The following is a 19,188-nucleotide window of genomic DNA, read 5'->3' on the forward strand; positions in this document are numbered from 1 at the left end:
TCTTGTCATCGTCGTCGTCGTCCTCCTTGTCTTGTCATCGTCGTCGTCCTCTTCGTCTTGTCGTCGTTATCGTCCACCTTGTCTTGTCATCGTCGTCGTCCTCTTCGTCTTGTCGTCGTTATCGTCCACCTTGTCTTGTCATCGTCGACGTCCTCCTCGTCTTGTCATCGTCGTCGTCGTCCTCCTTGTCTTGTCATTGTCGTCGTCGTCCTCCTCGTCTTGTCATTGTCGACGTCCACCTTGTCTTGTCATCGTCGTCGTCCTCCTCCTCGTCTTGTCATTGTCGTCGTCCTCTTCGTCTTGTCATCGTCGACGTCCACCTTGTCTTGTCATCGTCGTCGTCCTCCTTGTCTTGTCATCGTCGTCCTCCTCGTCTTGTCATTGTCGTCGTCATCGTTGTTGTTGTTCGACGATGATGAAGGTAAATAAGGTAAGATTTAGTTTTAAAATTCATTTTCAAACTTTTGGTTATTTATATGTATATCATGACTCATCTTTTTCGCAAACTGCTCCAATATTCAACTATTATATTTATTATTACAATTATAAATAGGATACAACAGAGAAGATTGGTGTGGAGACTTCCACAGGTCCCGCGAAGGAGGCTGTAGATGATGTTTTGAGTGTTTTGTCGTCCGCCATTGACAAGATTGCTTGGGGTCTGCTAGCCTGGTTTTTTTGTGGTAAGACATTTCTTATGTTTTATAAAAAATACCGTTTTATTAATCATCTCATCTTTTTTAGGTTTTTTGTCGGCATGGGTGGGAAGTGTCTCCGGAAGATGGCGAAGAGCTGTCCTTGCAGCTAGGGGGTTTCTTTCCGGAGAGGGATTGGGTGGAGGGGACGATGCTGGCGGAAGAAGAGTTGGTTTTTTGGAGGTCATCCTCTTCTTCGTAGGTAAGAATTTTAAGGTTTTTCGTAACAACGAGTTTGTACATGCACCTACTAAGAAAATATTTATGCATTCAGGACTAAATGTAATGTAATTAATTAATTTCTATAAATATTTCCAGCTTTAGCTATTTATGAAGGTGCTGTCCTTACATCTGGAGTTGAGATGATGGGTTTGGGTTCAGCTGCATTCTACTGCATCCAAAAACAAACAGCTCCTAGACGATTCACTACTCCTTAAATGGATAAGTTGTCTCCAGTGTTGTTGATGAGACTGATAAACAAATAAATTTGTGATATTTGTTTGTGACATTTAATGTTATTTCGAAGTTTTATAAAATTGTTCATTATTAAAGTTAAGAAATAAATAAAATTGTTTATTTGTATATCTGTAAGTTATGTTTTAACAATTTATTATAATATTATCAAACAATTTTTCAAATCTGTTACAACATCATTAATATTGGAGTAATTGGTGGAGGTGCTAAATGTAAAAATGGTTAGACGCGATGTATACAACTTTGTTGTAATTTGAACAATTTACGACTGTTAAGCACGGTTTAGTTATGTAATCATATATTATTTTCATGACAAGGGCTGACATGGAATACTATTTCATAAACAACTTCAATTTATTATGTTGACGAGCTAACTTTAATAATTTTAAATACATCAAACAAGAAAATTGCATAATCGAGTAGATAGATATCTTTTTAAGCACATTCAGTAGTTCAATTAGAATGAAAATGTCCGACAGAAGCATAAATCATTCCTCATTGTTCATATCGCATTGTTGTCCCTTAAATATTCAAGCCATTAATACCTTGGGTATTATGCACACGCTTTATTCATGTGGAAACCTCAAGTATTACATTTAGACTCCGTACCCCACTCTTTCCAAATGATTTCGAGTAAATCAACAGAAGCAAAAGCTTTAACGATTATCACTGAAGGGCGTGGTTCAAAAGGAAGCTTATGAAATAGTCTTTTTAAATATTTTTCGCTAAAAAATGCTGATCATGTGTCTCCGCCAGAAAGAAAATGTTATAAATTTATAGAACGATACCTCATTCTTTACATATATACGGTTAGAAAATATTGATAAAGTTCGGTGTTTCTCAATTAGATAACTATGTGAACCAATAAGTGGGAATTTGTTTCTTTGGTTCGTTCCATGGACGATAAGTTGACTTTTTCTATCTTTAGCTGAAGCCATGCATTAAAGAACTGGATTGAGAAATGCTTGATTGAGCCGCGTGTATGCATGTACATTCGTTTTCATGCATCGAATATTATTATTCCAGGATGAATTGTCAAGATAAAATGTATTTGAATGGTGCTGGAAGGGATGAATTGTTGTGTTGAATCTCCATGTACTCGAAGAAGCAGAACCAGCAGCAGAGTGAATGAATGCCAAGTAAGCGTCTACCAGGGTGATGAAGTCTGGGACTCCACGTGCGGGTGGAGGAAAGAACTTTGGAATTAGTTGGAATTATCCAAGGATTTCGACAGCGACAGACGTTGGGATGAAATTGCTCATATATACCAAATGCACTCTACGCACTTTTTAGCTGCTGTGCCCCAAAATATAAAATCTTCTCCTCTTTGACTTTGGCAGCCAACATACTTTCAATAAAAGAATGTATAGTATAATAATATTCCACATGTAATACTTTACTCGTCGTCTTCTTCAATCTTGCTACGCGCTTTTTTTTTGTCTTAGAATAACCTCCTGAGTATGGATTGACATGTTTACGAAACCAGTTTGTACTAACTGATAACTACTGACGCATAAATAAAGGATTACAAACAAGCAGACATGACTGTTTTTGGTAAATACAGAGTGAGAGCTAATCTAAAAAGGAATTGCTTGTGCTGGATATCCAGATAGCAGAAGTGCGTGCTGAGGTCATTAGCCTTAAAACCTTCTCTTGAACCCCCCACTTAAACGGCAACATAAGCACCTCCGTTTGCTTCTTCTACTCCAGTCGGGATTACCTCCTGACCCAAAACACGTCATCGTTCAAAATTCGCTTATACACAAACTAATCCAGTGTATTTTCAAAATCATAGATTCTGCGTCGTAAAGAAGACGACTGTGCCACATATTGGGCTTAACTACCTCGAAATTTTGTAAGTTTTATAAAGCCAATTAATAAAAATATTTTCTGGTAATAGAGAGATAACATACGATAACGGAGGTATCCATATTATTAAAAGATTGGATTATTGAGTTTAAACAAAATGGTGCTCTTTGTTAACTTTATTTATTAGTCCAATGTCCTCCTTTCATAGCGTGTGATGGTGATCCTGATCCCACTGTGGTTTAAAGGCTAGACCTCACCTACTACATATAACGATCTATCTTTCCAACTGCGTGTGACAATAAAATAAGAATGCATCGTTAAAAACATGTTAGTTTCATTTTAATGGTTTTCTAACCTTTCCAGTAAACACCACCTAACCCCCCTTTTGTTTTTATATTCGACTCATTACCTCATTATCTCGGGAAGTTTGGTTAGCACAAGTACAATTAATGACCACATAGTTTGGCATATAAAAAAATGGCGAGGAAAAAAAGCCAGAGGGATGAAAAATGACTGATAAGCATTTCTCACATATTTGATTCGTGTTCCTTTGTTGTAATTGCCTCCATAATTATCACGACACTATTTCCTTTTAATAACTTAAACCTTTGTTATTACAGCAACAATGTTCCATAAGGTCTTGATTGTTTGCCTTGCTATACAATTAATCCTCGGATTTCCATTAATTATTCAACAACTTAATAAGAATGGAACGAAGGAGAAGTTTGTGATCCAACAAGAATATCCCATTGGAAGAGAAGGAGAGCGGAAATTTCCATTCTGTATGTTTATAATATCAATATAATTCTAAATTCTTTTTTTGCACATGTGGTTAGTTTATGCGTTTTCGTATACGTAAATCGAAACTGAGTTATTAAGCTGTATGGGAGTTAAAGTAGTTGTCATTTTAGAGCTGGCTATTATTTTATTTCACATAAATTTTGATTATATGCAATTTCAGATTTGGAGAATTACGTCGGAAGTATAAAGACAGTACATAAGAACAAAACAAAGACTAATAGAGTTGCTCGTCAAGCACCACATCAACCACACAAGGAAGAATACACTTATACATACACAGCATCATGTGCTGCGCCCGATCCCAGAAATTCATTGAGATACTCAAGATACTGTAGGAGAAATCCGATCAACAATGGTGAGATATATAGCCTAAATTAACAAATGTTCCAATTTTTATGTTAATGTGGATATCATATTAAGATATCCGGTGGTGGTGTGATCGTGTTATCCCAGAAACAGGAGAAATACATGACTTCTCATCCATATCATATGATGCGTTGGCTCAACATAAATCGAGGGTCCATGGGCCACTGTTAGTTGGTCAAATTTTTTGTATTATTTGATACTATTATGTAGACTTGGTATTAAAATATTCTACTGTTATACATGAAGCCCTACAATTGATGAAGTTTATGGAAAACGACAACCTGATAATCGTAATTGTCTTATGTAAAATTTAGTACAAGTTAACTTTTAGCTCAATTAATTTGGCTATGTTTTTAGGAATTTTCTATATTTGCCCATTCAACGACTTAGATGAAACAGACAATATAAACACGTTTAAATCTCATTTGCGTCGCTCCCATTATTTGTCGCAGGAACAGTAAGCTAAAATATATAGAAAACATGAAACCATACAAATTTTCGATGTACGTATTTATTGTATTTAAAGGTTGATAATCCAAAATCAACAACAAACAGAACGAAGGAAGAAACAACGCGAGAATGAGTCAGTCCTAACTCACTGGATAACCTGGATGGTTGGGGATGCAAATAGAAGACTACCACCTCTCGTTGAAGGAGAAAGTGTCGATCCAAATGACGTTCATATGATTGCCATTCGTGATATCAACCTAAACAGGAGAAATACGATCACATTAGAAAATGCGAATGATAATAGAGCTTATCACTTGACTTATATTGTTGGGTATTTATTACCTGTTGGTTCACCAGACAGAGGTCCAAAGGAAATGTTTGAAAGAAATAAATTAAATCCTGAGTTCCGAGGATTTATATTTGTGGACTCGGCAGTGATGTATATAGTTAAATAATACTTAAATAATACTTTCTACTTTTAATATCCTTCGTATGACCTGTTGCAGACCGAGAGCTTGTACCTACCACACTGACGTAAGGTCACGTGAACGCAGTCCAGTTTTCAAACATGCCCGAGCAGGTTACAAAGTATATTCGTCTGTGAGTTTGCCAACTTCAATTAACATATTTAACAAAATATGTTTATTATCTAAATATGCGCACGTCTTTGCAGACTATCGTTTTCAACGGTAGACCTTTCGGAGAAAGTGTGCAGATGGTTATAAATGAGCAACTGAAGTGGGTAAACATGGCGTCACATCAGACCGTTGTTAACCCTGCACCGGGGAAAATGTTTATTCGTATTGCTAATCAACTTATTGTTAGTAAATTTAACAAAAAATCTATATTGACGGATGCGCAATCAGATGAAGCATATAGAACGATCAGAGAAGAAAGAAATCTGTGGGAGTTGGTCCCTAACACAGCTAACTGGAAACCTCTGTATAAGTTTGACGAATTTGATACGGAACAAGGTGTTAATGATTTTAATGAGGACGAAATATACCAACTCGAAGAAGATGAAGACGATAGGCACATCGACCTCAGACTTGGAGGATCGATCGTAACTCACTGGATAACCTGGATGGCTGGGGATGCAAATAGAAGACTACCACCTCTCGTTGAAGGAGAAAGTGTCGATCCAAATGACGTTCATATGATTGCCATTCGTGATATCAACCTAAACAGGAGAAATACGATCACATTAGAAAATGCGAATGATAATAGAGCTTATCACTTGACTTATATTGTTGGGTATTTATTACCTGTTGGTTCACCAGACAGAGGTCCAAAGGAAATGTTTGAAAGAAATAAATTAAATCCTGAGTTCCGAGGATTTATATTTGCAGACTCAGCCTACATGTAAGAGCATGTAAAAAATTTAGGCTTGACTTTATGTACTTAAACTATTCTTTATAGACGTGCCCCCTGTATCTACCACACTGCCATAGGGTCACGTGAAAGCAGTCCAGTTTTCAAACGTGCCCGAGCAGGTTACAAAGTATATTCGTCTGTGAGTTTGCCAACTTCAATTAACATATTTAACAAAATATGTTTATTATCTAAATATGCGCACGTCTTTGCAGACTATCGTTTTCAACGGTAGACCTTTCGGAGAAAGTGTGCAGATGGTTATAAATGAGCAACTGAAGTGGGTAAACATGGCGTTCCATCAGACGGTTATTTCCCCTTCCACAACCAGGATGTATATTGAAGTTTTAAATCAAGTTACCGTTGGTAAATGCAACAAAAAATCCTTCTTGACTGCAACAGAGTCTGATCAAGCATATAAGGCAATCAGAGAACAGCGTAATTTGTGGGAGATGATACCTAACAGGAACCATCTCAACTGGAATCAAATGTATATCGGCGTTCAATTTTAATATAAATATTATGCTTCGTGAAGTTGACTTTTGTTTGGGCAAACCATATTCCTCTGAATATGTGTACCTTTTGAGGATTTAACATATTACATCTTAGTTTTAAAATATTAATGCAATTGTGTTACTACTAGTTAGTAGTAGTTACTAGTAGTATCACTAGTTATTATTTTTATCATTCATCCCAAGTATTAAAAACTAAATCTAAGATTTATCAAGTTTGCGCATAATCAAAGCTCACAATAGTAAATTCAATGGGATGCAATTTATTTGACTAATTTAATCCTCAGATCGGATCGACTCAACGCCATTTCCTCTTTGCAAAGCTCATGTATAAAATAAAACCATCCATTCACTCACGCACTCACTTCTGCTCTCCTTCCTATGCCCTCTGCCCACCGAGAGAGAAAGGAAACGGGAATAAACGTAATTCGAAATATCTGGCTACGTCAGGAGCACTTCCCACCCATCTCCTGACATCCCATCCCATCCACGCCAGGACGAAACAAATGGGATGCAAAGTATTCACAAACTTTGCAAACCTACATATATGCCTATTCATCCATCCGACAAAGTCCTTTCTTCACCTTCTTTCTCGATGCATCACATCAGCCGAGGGTTTCCAGCACCGGTTTTTTATTCATGCTTTCCAATGACCTCGTTTGTCCAAGCTGACAACGGATAGATCAAAATTGTCATCACTGAATTATTCCAGAGTTTTTGTATCACCATTGATCATCAGTTCTTGACGTACTCATTTTTACTGCGTTCCACTGCCACCGTCATCGTCACCAAATGGCAGTGTTAAATGTCACCTGCGTTGGCTGGACTTCAGCACTCCTTCAGAAATGTAAAAACTAACTTTGTGCTTACGTCAAAGTCGCATGACTTGTCCAAACTAACTGATAACCAAGTCGGTGTACAGTTATTGTATTTATGGGCACACCTTCTTTAGGCATGCTTCTTCACCGCCTTGCTGGTAACCAGCCTAGTAACACTTTATCATTTTTATGGCAAATAAAATATTTAATGTCTCATAATAATACCCCTCCAACCAAATGCCCAAGCTAGCTAACACCAACTTCTTGATCATGACAATATTTCCTCTCGACGTGCCAAACCAAGCCAAAATTCAGAATCAGTTGTGAAAAATTTCCCACCATCACCATTTTAGATCATTCTATATACACATTTCACTAGGCGAAACACAATTTTAGCAGACGTTGTTAGTTCTTTCTCTTCCTCTAAAAATGCAGGACTTGGCTCAGATGTTCCTTCCCCAAAGTAATAAACTCGTTCCTGTCTTACTCGAGGAGAGAAAAATTGCGATCGTGATATATTTCGCAATAATGCCAAGTAAGTAGAATGATACCGTTTGATTTAGGGAGCTGAAATGGGTCTTCTGTTAGGCACCATATCCTCTCTCTCTACAGAACTGGGTACACATCGTCAGGTCCACGGCTCATTGTTTTAATCGCAACCCATTTAAACAAGACCCACAACAAATGGGAGTGCTACCTCTTTTTATGAAATTATTTTAAAGGAACCTTTACTTAATCCAATTTAAACCATGCTAAAATAAAAATAGAAACAGGTGTTAAATACAAAATTTCAGGTATCTACTTTAATAAGTTGGTGGAAAAACAAATATGTACATACATATGGTTTTTACTGTTAAAGTTTTCTAGTAAAGAAATTCGAAATGTCCTGTTTGAGAAACTAGAGCAGTCTTCTCACGACAGTCTGAAGTGGGAATGTTGGTTGATGGAATGCAATTCACAACAATAGTGATTCAAAGGATTGTTTTGTAGATGGTGTGAGGTAGGGATTGCAAATTCGGATATCTCCGAATCAGAAACAAAATCCAGATTTTAGAGTATCAAAAAAATAAAATGTCAGCATATGAGATGAGATGTGCTTCTGAGGATGAGTTCTGTCCCAGAATGCACTTTTCCTTCCGCCAATAAATACTTCTGTAACAAATACTTTAGTAACAAAATTCGACCTCGATTGAATGATAACCTTTGTCCGATAAAGTATTTCTTGGTTCAAATTTCAGACTTTGAAGCCCTTTGGATATGTTATGTGTCAAAACTTGGTTTGTAATGTTTAACCCTTTTGATGGAACCAAACTATTTGGGGGTTTACACTGGGGCACTAAGCCTAATATTTACCACACATCCGAAGTAAATCAAAATTTTAATGTGAGAGGTACAAATTATTATTCTGTGCCAATTTTACCTATTGCTCACACTTAGTGGAACCAATGGATCATTTTATGAATAAAACAATTTAGTCAAATTGAAAAACTTTGAAAGGATTTAAATAATTTCAAAAATGGATTTGAATCCGATAATAATTTGAATTCGCGCTGAGCGGATAATTCGAAATCCGGATTTGCAACCCCTAGTGTAAGGTTACATATCCACTCAAACATAGAGTAGGATTGCCGAATGAGATTTTCTACTGTATTTGTTTCATTTTCTTTCGTGCACGTTGCCTTTCTTTCGTTTTATTCTGTACTTTCTACTCTGTCTAGCACTTTCCGTTTCTATCCGAATTTTTTTTACGACTCACAAACTTTCTGCTCAAGGTTGGTGGTGAGTCCTAGTTGTTCGTAATACTAAAGTGTGTTCTTTTCGAACAGGATCTGCAGATTTGATGATACCACTACTGCTGCTGCTCCCACTATTCCTTTGCCGCAGTCCTGGTTCTTCCTTGGAACGTATGTAGCGTCATCAGCTTTCACTAGGAGAAAGTCAGTTACCGCCAACTGACACATTCTCTGACAGTGGCTGAGCCAGGCTAAACCTAGAATTGGCATAAACCCACGATGCGCTCTCCTGTATGTACTTGATATGCTGCTGAAGCCAATGTGTTTAAAATCAATACAGCATTACAAATGCATGCCCATGCATCATCAACTACCTTAGAACAGAGCAATCGGAACTCGTAGATATTGAATTGCCACATTAACGCGTCAGTTATCCAATAATTTTACAAATGACTGCCGGAAGAATGCACAGAGCATGGAACAAAACCATAATAAGCACAAATTAGCACGGCCAAAAAACAAGGATTTTCTTGTGCATGCGTGCCATCTTTTGCAGTTTAACAGTTTTATTTTTATGAATACATTTTCGTATATGTATGAATACGCAATGTGTTTTATGAGAGCCGATGTTACAAGCAGTTAGGTTTTATCCTTATTGTTAGTATTATTTCATATAAAAAATGCAAGGGTTTTATTTCAACTAGGGGTTGTACTTTCTCTAAATGGGAAGCCACTATACACGTACGCCATACATTTACCCATAAACCCGCTGGCGTTTTTTTCTTCTCTCATACTTTAGAAAATGAAAGTCGCTACAACTTGTTTTGTTTTCACGTTAGTCAGATTCCTTTGTTGACTGTACATTTTGCAGAGCCTCGCAGGATATTAATTTGCCGAGTAATAAAATGAATAAAGAATGCCGTTTGCGAATATCATTTGGGTTTTCTCCATCTCGCCTCAGCGTGCTTATGTCCTGCTGTCCTCTACTTTTTCTTCATTGTTTCTTCATGGCCTTGCACCGCCCACTATGTCATTTCGAAACAACAAGATACAGCGCACGACATATTCCGAAATGTGAAATAATCGTGAAAAGTTGCTCAATGTAGTACATTTGTAGGTTTTCGTGCGTTCTCATTTTCTTCAACTCGTGTTTCATCCAAATAACTTGCCTATCTTGGACAGCAACTCAAAATGGCAAAGTAGACCGGATTTTCCATGATTGAAACAAAGAATAAACAAAAGTTGAGAAAAACCCGCAAATCTGGCTTAAAAGTTGGATTTAGAGTGGAATAACGAGGGGCGGAAAGTAAAAGAAACTTGAGAAGTAGAACGAACAGCACGACCTGTATACAGAAATGTACATACGTAAGTTTGTATATTACGTGGACAGATAGATAGCTATATTTAAGTTTGAGAAGAGGATGAGCTTGGCAACAAAATTAAGCTAAACTACAAATTTGAGTAGAGTGCAGCAGTTTCCGAGTATAGAAGACACGAGATTGTACGAAAAGATTAGCACTCCAACTCTCCTTTCTCTGCCTGATGGATTTGAAGAGCTCCGCCGGAGAAATTTTGGCATGGTGGAATTTCAGATTACTGGTGGTGGAAAAGTACAAAATGAAACTATTTTGCTACTTGAGAACAAAATGCAAAAGACGAATAGCGGAGTACGATTACTGGCCATCGGGATACTCCAGCATCAGGGAGAAAGTCAGTAAAAGGAAGGGTGGGATTTGTTTGGGATTTGGTCTCTGCAGTAGCCCAGACAGGGAGGACGCAGGGAGAGGAGTAGCGGACGAGTGAGAAATGGCAAGTGGATAGGTCGTCTGCACCGTCGTCCTCTCTGCCTCGTGGTCGGAGCCAGAGCTGGCATGAAGACAGTGGATGGATTATCTACAAATCCAAATCAATTACACCAAAGCATCATAAATCATCGACAAGTCAGCAGAGAGGGTGACAAAGCTCAAAGCTGGAAACTTTCTCCTCCACTCATATTCCTTCACAGTCCCACTCAGTCGCACATTACTCACCAAGAATAATAACAACGTACTGCTGGGTGAGTCAGTTAGTCGGATAGAAGTATTTCGGATAATTTTAAACGGCCTTTGCTAACAATATCTGTGATACTGCCTATCATAAAGAGTATATGTAACGCTTCTAGAAATAAAAAAAGAGCATCACATAGCAAATTTTGTACTCACTCATAGTCCCGTAGCAGATATAGATATAGATACTATTAATAGATTTAGTAAATTTTACTTCAGTTGGGTAGTAGAATGGACAAAGCAACTACATAATTCTTTAAAATCATCATTTGAAATGTCTAAGAATTTGTAAAACACGAAAATTGTGAGAGAAAGCAATCGAAAAATTCAGTGCTATGACTAGAAATCAGGAAGAAATACGTTTGTGCGAACCTACGATAAATGAAGCAAGAATAAGGTTTCGACAAGCAACCTATTTCCTGTATCCCAAAAATCCAGATGTGATCCATCTGATAAAATCCGGGAGAGGAAATAAATATGTAGTCCAAAGAGAAAATGTTCTTGTACACAAAGCAATCACACGCACATAATAATAACAGCTCTTTACTATTTCATTCTTCCTGGGGTTCGGAATTTCTTTTGAATCTCCGGGTGAGTAGTGCTGTTTGTTGGTGAAGATCAAGCGAGAAAGGAAACAGAAATCAATTTGCTTTCTTTCAATTTCGCCAATTTGTTACAAATGGTGAAATCTCGAATCTCTTCTTGTGAGAACGGGTGATATCAGCAATTTTGGACAAGGGGGAACCTTGAGCAAGCCTGCAGACAACTATTTGTGTGCCACACCACCTCATCGTGTGCTGTCTAATCTCCACAAACTTATTTATTTATGAGGGATCCGTACAAAGGAGGTGGATATCGAACGAGGATCGCTTCGTTGGATAAAGATTAGGAACAATTTGTTTGTTGTCCAGTCTGCAGTTCCACTTTTACGGTCACAACCAAAAAGGTCGCGCACCCTTTTATTTATTATTCCCTAGCACTTTATGAATTAGTATTGAGCAAGTTGCCAAAAAAACTACTGCATTCTCTGCTCACAATTCTCATTAAGTTTATTCCATAGTAAATTTCCTGGTAAGTTTTGCAGTAGGTGATTGGCAGGAGGGACGACGGACACTTTCACATGCACTTTCATTAGGCTCGTTATACTCCCCGTGCCAATCCCTACGAGTTTGTGTGTGTAGTGTAGAACAAGAAAGAAATAAGAGGGAAACATGTCCAGACATGGCGTGGCGTGATGGGGCTCATGATTTATAACCCCAATAATATCTTTACAACTTGCCCATCAAAGAAACTTATACGACTATCATCCCATCCAGTAGTGTTGGAGCAGTTTTCTCCACATCCACGACACCACCAGGACGACTCTGCCTCTCACTCATGGCCAGCAACAACATAACAATCTAAGTCTCCATCTACTCCTCTCACACCTTCCACCCTGAGGAAGACAAGGGAAAGGAAAATGAGCAAACCACGGGAGAAGGGAATGACTCCAAGATCTCATCAATTCACTTTACACCCTTTCTCCCTTCTCCTCCCTACGTATATGCCAACTCATCACTTTCTCCAATTTGGCAAGCTCCACTTGGACAGTACGTACAACATATACACATCGAAGGAATAAGCTACCAGCCAACTAAAAAGTCGTGCCAAAACTATGTATGTTTATTTCAACAGATAATCATGATATATTTATGTATTAATTTGAATGCACGCCTAACGATTGGTCTGGTATCAGTCAGATAAATTCTTGGAAGGGCATAACGCGAGGAAGGCGAAACGAGAGACAAGGAACGGAAAATTTAAAATCAAGAATTCAACTCCCTTCCGTTGGGTCGTCTCTGCCAAGGCAAACCACACTATTAACATGCACCCTTTTCCGAACATGCAAAATAGAAGATCAAGTCATAAGATGGGAAGCTCTGCCTATCGGGAATCAACCATCCAACCAAACAACCGACTAGTCAACCACGGGACTCAAGATTCTCCTTCGTAATAAACGAGGTAAAGCCCCATTAGAATACGAAATGAGCCCCATTTCCCCATAAACGATGTTCAAATCTCATTGCTCGCTTCCAGAACCAGCAGCAGCTTCCAATCTCACCAAAAGTCGACTAATAATACTAACGCTTTTGCAGAGAATATATAGAATGGACAAAGATTGAATGATAAAATGAATACCACCCTGGATGCCTACAGGACAAACTCTTGAGAAAATCCCTTGAGAAAGTTTCAAACTCATAAAAATTTCAATTCTCCATGTCAATATCATTTTCCCTCTGATAAGACTGAGTGAAAGCTTCAGTCAACCGTGCACGGCTCCAGCAGACACAAACCTTCTGACTCCTTCCAAATCGTGGTGCACTCCTAACAACCAATTCGCCTCTGCCTCCTTCCCGAGTGCATTTCCACCGCAATGAGAATTGGCTCTGACTGAGGTATAAAACAAGGCCAGGAAACTCAACCTCGTCCCTTCCATTCCCATTACCAAAGTGCAGCAGCAAATGAAACGATAGACGCAAAAAGTGGCAGCGAGTCCGTTCGCTTTCTTCCTTTCTTTCTTTACATACGCATGTTGGCTTTGCAACACAAGCAGCAACTTTTACGTTCCAGCGGATAGTTCTACTTGCTATCTTGAGGGATATCAAATTTGAAAGAAAGTGGAACATATCCTCATGCACACACACACACACACACACATCTCATGCAAAGCCAGACTACAACTTCAACTCAACCCACAATCCTCCAGGGACGCAGTTTCCTATTCGTTCTTCTGTCTTGTGCAGATCTTGTTGCAGTCAAAAGCACGTCTACTCACAAGCCATACATTATGAGGTGAGCTCCCATCACCAAATTTTTTATGCTACAACATGATAGTGGTGGATATCTCGCTGCTGGACTTATCACCTAAAACAAAACCTTGCTGGCCTAACAATAGAATAAAAATAAAATTGTCCACGGTAAGTTCGAGCACTATACACTGGACAAGGCATATTCGAACCCACCCTATTAGCACACTAGCAATATTCGTCATCATGCCACACAAACGACGGGGCGTTGAGATGTGACTCGACTACCTGAGAAGCGTCAGGCCATTCGAGAATGGAGAAAGTGAGGAAACACGACTGTCCAAAGCTGGTACGAGTGCGGAAGTGAGGTCTATTCAAAAGGTGATTCGAAATCAAATGGTGGGATAATAAATATAACGTAAATGTCACAAGTTTTAGTACTACCACGAGCTACTCGCAGTGGTAACAAACAACCGCCACGTCGGAACTCTGCAACTTGTTCAAAAAATTCAGAAACGTACAATCTGTAATGTCAGTCAGTCTAGGAAGATACTGCGATACTTTACCTGAACCCTGAGTTGTTGTAACATCCAATTTGTTCATCAAATAAATAAAAGATTTATATTTATAACCTTCCAAGTTGCCATTTGAATTTTGTAGCCGGAAATACTAAAATCCAAAACCTACCCAGCCAAACCGACAGCACATCACACTACGTCGAGGTTACCGTGTATTCGTAAGAGCGTGTGTGTGTGAGCTGCCATTATGCAATTGAATCTTCAAATAGTTTAGTACACCCTCCGTCCTCAGCCAAAGGCTAGTAGAAAAGTATATGATCCAAGTCTGTGAAGACTAGTGATTCAAAGCAAAGTTGTCGATCAAAACGCATTCCTTTCCAATTTCAATCGAATTGCCAATCCAAGAGTGAACAGTTGCATCTGCATCAAATTACATCACTCAATATTCTGATTTGGCTTACTCCCAACCAGACAGACAGCCTTGTGTGCGTTTTACACTCGTCGAATTGTCAGTCAACTCAAACCTATGTGTTTGTTTTGGGTCGTTTTCTTCTTTTTCATAAAAAAACAAGCATAGCATCCACATTCTTTCATAATGTGGAAAACGGGAAGTAGGAACGGGTGCGTATAATCAGCGTAATGGAAATGGGATGCAATTCGATCCAGTCAATGTGTGTATCCAGTGTACTTGCATGTACGTATGTATAAGTAGTGGAAAAGTAAAGCAATAGTGAAAGTAATAGCGAAATTGCATGTTGTTACAATTTTCCAATGGTTTCGTTTACTACTACTATACACACGTACGTATACTAAATACGACCCCTAAAAACCCCCTCTTTTTTGTTGTAATTGGATGTATTACATGTCATGAAATGAAAGGACGGACCGTTGCCAATAAATATGAACAATTTTCCAACGCCGCTTACTTATCACACAATATATCACTTTATTATTTCTTCTCTGGCCTTTTTTTGGCACGCTTTGCTAAATTTTATTACTAAATTTTTATTAAGGCACGATTTCATTTCTGATCACAGCCCCAGTTCCGAAAAAGGATGGGATTGAGTACAGTGAAATTTGAATTTTTTTATTTGAATCTTTTCAAACATAGGTAACTAGATAAATGACTAAATGGCACAATTGCATCCCTATTATGCAGCTTGAAAACATTACAAAAGTACTGTCTACCAGAGTAAAGAGAAAAACCAAACCCATAAAACAAACAAGAGCAACCCTATACATTTCCCTACACATTTCCTTACTTGGAAAAATACACCCTTCCAGCAGAACACAAAAAAAAAGATTGTTACTCTTGCGTTTGCTGCACTTTTCACATTGCACTAATATTTGATTCCAGACAGCGAGAGGAGTCGACTGCTCATCCCATCTCATCCACTTTTTACCAATATACACAAACATGACAAAATCTGTCTACACTAAACACTCGCATCTTTAAATAAACCGTCACAACGAATGTAACCAAGGGGTGAAAGAAGTGTGTTATCCGTATTTCAATTCAAATTGATGCATGTATGCAATTTGACCTTTAAATGACATTTCATGACCTTTTGACCTTGATGGGTGTGACCTACAGTGCCCATCTTCGAACTCGTCCTCTCTATTGACGTTAGGAGTTTACGTTCAAAATTTCAAGTGTCTATGTCTTATCGTTCAAAAGTTATCGGAGCTACGGACAGACAGACGGACGGACGGACGGACGGACGGACAGACAGACGGACATAACGATCTTATAAAGGGCTTTCACCCCTTAATAAACCGTCGCAAACGCGCATACGGAAGTAGCTTCAGACTACTTCACTCCAAGCACTCCCACGACATCGCGGGAACACTTGATTTTACTGTATTTCATCTATACATTCAATTTTTTCAAAAATCTCATTTTGCCCCGACCACACCCCCTAGTGATAAGGGGGTGTGGCACAACTCGGGAGCACTTTATTCTACTGTATTTCATCTATGCATTCAATTTTTTCAAAAATCTCATTTTGCCCCGACCACACCCCCTGGCGGCCGGGGGGTGTGGCACAACGGGGGAACTCAAAATTTCACTCCATTTCATCCATAGATTCAATTGCACTAAAAATCTCATTTTGCCCCGACCACACCCCCTGGCGACCGTGGGTGTGGTCCGGTTGCACCCAAAAGTTGATAGGATCCTCCCCCTGGGGTATTATGTATGATGGCGAAAACCGATTTCGATTATCTTTATCCGTTCTCCCGTTATCCTGCTGACAGACAGACGGACAGACAGACAGACAGACAGACAGACAGACAGACAGACAGACAGACAGACAGACAGACAAAGTCTTCACATAAAGTAGCTGAAGCTACTTAATAAAGAGTTCTCCCTTCCGCACTCTAGCTGTTCCCATTCTTTTCGGAGCAATGTTTCGAGTTTTTTTTATCCAATTTCCTCGTTTCCTCTGTTCTCTCATTCGCCTTTCGTGTTCCATGAAACATGGAAAGTAATGAAAAGCAGCTTTCTACCAAGTAGAAGACCAACATCACAAGCCAAAGTTAAATAAACAAGATGAATTTGCTGTTATCCCATTTAAATTAAATATTATCGCATAGAGGATTTGGTGAGTAGGGGTCGCGGATTGATGATTCCCCTCTGGACTGGGTCGGATAGGATGCATGGACAAAATTCAATGTTTTATAATTTAATGGTGGTGCAATGCACTGCAACAATCCAGGGAACGGGATGCAATTCAATACTGTATCGGATCCTCGCTAGCCTCGTTCCAAGGAGCAAGTGCAGATGCATTTCATTGCAGTCTCTCTTGCTTGCATGCCAAGACCCACAATGAACATTCGCCTCCCTATTCCTTTGTTCCCTCCTTGTTGCTTATTACGATCTATAATTCATGAACGAAACATGCAGCCTTCAATCGTAATTGCCCTCTGTCTCCCAACTTTAATATTTCATGAAACGAGGAAGTACTACGCACAACGAGAGCCGTGAGGTAGTGAAATTTGGAATTTGAAATCAGGATTGAGCAAATCAAATCTGACAAATTTAATAATAGATCAGCATTATGGTTATCTGCTGTACTGCGCGGCACATTTGTGCAGCGTCTCCAACTATTGAAGACTCCTTATCATTTATCTAAATCTGAATCTTCCTCTTGTCCTCTTGAATTCCTTTCTCGTGCCATGAACAAATACGGAACAAATAAGACGGGAAAAAATTCAAGAGGACAGAGCGAATAATGCTGCCTTATTGCATTAACAATTTGACTTTCCATCCCAGCTTTATCCATCCTCTCGGTTTACATGCATGTACATATATTCGGCCTCATTTATCTTCCTTGTTCCACCACAACAGCAACCAACATCTGAATCCCACAAGTACAGCAACCGCAAGCAAAGCGGAATTTATTCAGAAAAACATATTACTATGAATTGCTGCGGGTTCCGATCAAGATCTAGCATTCCGACAAAATTCGATTGCAGAGTCAAAATTCAATCTAAATTGAATCCATAGATTGCTGGATTTCAATCTTGCGACAATGTTGTCCCTCTTTTATTCCCATTCCGAGAAGAGTCGAAACACATTCGTCAAAAGCAGATGTGTTCTGTATGTAGGGCAGAACTGCAAAGTTTCAGAACATTTGAACATTACAGTTACGTGAATAATGTTTTGTAAAGCAGGTAAATCATGGAATTGAACAAGTAACTCTTGCTACAAAAGCGGGTCTCTGAAAGAAACAACGACATGTGTATCGCATATTTAGTGCGAACCGCTGCACATGTTTTAATTGTCAACCCCGCATCTGCCACGACTATTGCAATGTGTGACACGCTTGTGCGAAATTAATCCATCTTCCACATGATGGAGTTTTCTAATTTCCTCTGAAAGTTAAATTGGCATATTGTACATGCCGTGCATTAAGCAAATTAGATTGGCTCCTCTCGCGGGTGTACATAGTGTTATGCATTACTTATTATATTTCATAACCTGGAGCACATTTTGAGAACAATTAATTTTAAAGTTTACAGTACATGCTAGGAAAGTCCTGAGACAAGTCGCATGTTGAAACCATATTTATTTTCATACCATAAATAAAATAACACATTAAAAACTACAAAATTCAATTTCCGTTGTCGTCCCAAAGAATAATACAAACGAGCACGAAATGTCACACATGCGTCATAGTAAATAGTACGTGTAGCAATGAGTACGCATGTATATGTAGGAGCTACATATACCGCATACTGTGTAGTACGCCTGCATTAATTACCAACGATAAATACATTTTCCTTGCCAGCTTTCGGAGAATGTAAAAGAATAGAAACGCCAATAAATTAAGAAGAAAACATGAAAGCGAAGGGAAGCCCAGAAGAAATACATAAGTATGCAAGTTGGAGAACAAAAAGCACTCTGACTTCAAAACCAGACCGTTAAGGAGGGAGCAGTGAAAAAGAGACAACATATTCAAATAAATTAGACACTTTTCTCCCGTTTTTTTCTGCTTGTTGCCCTTAAACAAGAAGGAGGACTCTCGAGGAAAGTTGTTTTGGTGAAATACTTCCACAACGTGCACACCCCACCCGCCCGCACTCACTCACTTTTCAACGTTCTTCATGACGCAGTGCAACCAGCTCTTTGGAACACGGAAAAGAAAACATGAAAGAAGAAAATGCTGGAGGTGGTCGAAAAGAGATTATTGGAGTTGTTGTGCTGGAAAGAAAGTGGGTAGCCAATCTTCCAAGCTGTGTTGTGTATCATAGTTAACACGGTGAAATGCTTCCTTCACTGAAACTGTATGCACTCCCTGAGAAACCA

At 38.8% G+C, this 19,188-nt stretch overlaps 1 protein-coding gene and 1 long non-coding RNA gene across 5 annotated transcripts in view; both read right to left on the reverse strand.

The window, feature by feature from the left end:
- LOC110842441 (semaphorin-1A) overlaps window positions 1-19,188 on the reverse strand; it is a 90,963-nt gene that overhangs the window by 29,268 nt on the left and 42,507 nt on the right. The window lies entirely within an intron of this gene.
- Window positions 516-6,217, reverse strand: LOC118433930. Of its 2 annotated transcripts, XR_004833681.1 has the most exons (4): window positions 5,861-6,217; window positions 4,938-5,775; window positions 1,045-4,852; window positions 516-945 (listed from the first exon to the last, which is right to left on the reverse strand). It is a non-coding gene; the product is annotated as an uncharacterized LOC118433930 (long non-coding RNA). The 2 variants fall into 2 exon arrangements; XR_004833680.1 differs by having other exon boundaries at window positions 1,045-5,775.

Source organism: Folsomia candida, unplaced genomic scaffold (assembly GCF_002217175.1).
Source record: "Folsomia candida strain VU population unplaced genomic scaffold, ASM221717v1 Fcan01_Sc001, whole genome shotgun sequence".
Lineage (NCBI taxonomy): Eukaryota > Metazoa > Arthropoda > Collembola > Entomobryomorpha > Isotomidae > Folsomia > Folsomia candida.